This window comes from Echinops telfairi, unplaced genomic scaffold, assembly GCF_000313985.2.
Source record: "Echinops telfairi isolate 266 unplaced genomic scaffold, ASM31398v2 ScPeMD7_7467;HRSCAF=8505_1, whole genome shotgun sequence".
NCBI lineage: Eukaryota > Metazoa > Chordata > Mammalia > Afrosoricida > Tenrecidae > Echinops > Echinops telfairi.
The window spans coordinates 7238173-7239960 of NW_022111368.1; positions in this window are offsets into that span (position 1 = coordinate 7238173).

Here is a 1788-nt window from a genome sequence, read left to right on the forward strand (position 1 = left end):
CAGGTTGGCACAATTAACTAACTCAACCCCTGACTGCATGTCAAAGGTACACATGTCAAATCATTGTCATCCTTACATCTAAGGAGCTTCTTGATTGTTTACTAAGACTGATCTATGGTTCGTTTGTCATTTGGCAATCCAGACTATTTTCAAGATTCTTCATCAACATCACAATGCAAAATATCATGTCCTCTGTTTTATATCTTCATTTACATCTTCTACAACTGCCAAGGGCTGCATAGGAGGTCCTTGAAAAGACTGTGGCTTTGGTCAGACACAGTTTTGTCACTCACATGACATCGTGTCTTTGAGCTCAACTTCACATCATTTAGAATCTTGGGTTATTTTCTCCGCATAAAGATTGAATAAGCAAAGTCAAAGGACCCAGCCCTGAAGCTGCATGACACATGGAATCCCACCATTCTGTCTGAATGACTGCTCTGGAGGCACGCACAGAGCACAACCGGATGCCTTGGAATGCACACGCTTCAAAGTATGACAGCTTTGGGGGCCACATATTTAATTCCCGTGTCGTTCCCACAATGCAGATGCATCTCTCTCTGGCATTGTCTGCTTTGGGTCATGGTCTCTCCGGCCACAGCAATGTTAACCTTTGTTCAACATCCTCTTCCAAATAGGGCTTCACTTTCGGACAGTTTCTTGCTGATGCATAAATAACTCCAGTTATCTTTAAATCATCTTCAGCAGAATTTTCTAGCATGTGATACTGAATGCATTGTTGATCATCTATGCATTGCATTGAAACACCTTTCTTTGGAAAAGAGAAAAGTATAGATATTTTCAAGATGTTTGGCAAAATTTCTTGACATACAGAAGTGCTTCCAGTATTGCACTTGGTTTTTGAAACATCCCATTGGTCTTCCTTCAAAGGCAGAAAACTTGTGGGACCCAGGAAAACAAGAGAGTCTTGTTGAATTCTGGTTCTCACTGGATTCACTGTGTGGAGGCACACACACACACACCAGACACAGATGATAGATAGATAGATAGATAGATAGATAGATAGATAGATAGATAGATAGATAGATAGATAAATGTTTTAGTTGAAAGTTTTGCCTATATTCACACTAACCAACTGACATTGAGTCACAGCGACCCCATCCAGGGTTTTTGAAGGCTTGTAAATATCTACAGAGCAGACGGCCACATTTTTCTCCTTCAAAGTAGCTGATGAGTTTGAACACTAAGTTACAGCTAGTAATCTAATGCTCACTGGACAGATCCCCTGAACAGCTCCACCAGGGCTTTATATGGAGAGAGCTATGTGTGTGTAGGTGTGTGTGCGTACATACATATATGTACACATACACACACAAACATATAGATAGATAATGTATGAGAGTAAGAGAGAGAAAAAATACTCACTGCCATCCAGTTAATTCTGACTTATTTAGACACTATAGGTCACAGCAGACCTGCCCCTTTGGGGTTTTAAGACTGTAAATCTTTACAAGAGCAGAAAATGACATCTTTCTCCCAAGGAGCAGTAGGTATATTTGAACTGCTGACCTTGCAATTAGCAGCCCAACACATACCCCGTTATACCACCAGGGATCATTTTATATATGTATGTGTGTGTGTGTCAACCAGCACTCCCAATAAATCAATTACCTACGAGCAGGTTAATTGACATTTTCAAGCCTTCAGCACCTACAACATTGTTGTGGATGTGAGGTGCCTTTGCATTGGTTCTGACTCGAGTCTTGCAGTATGCCCACACTCGCTGCCATGTTTGAGCCCATGGTTGCAGCCACCATGTCCATCCAT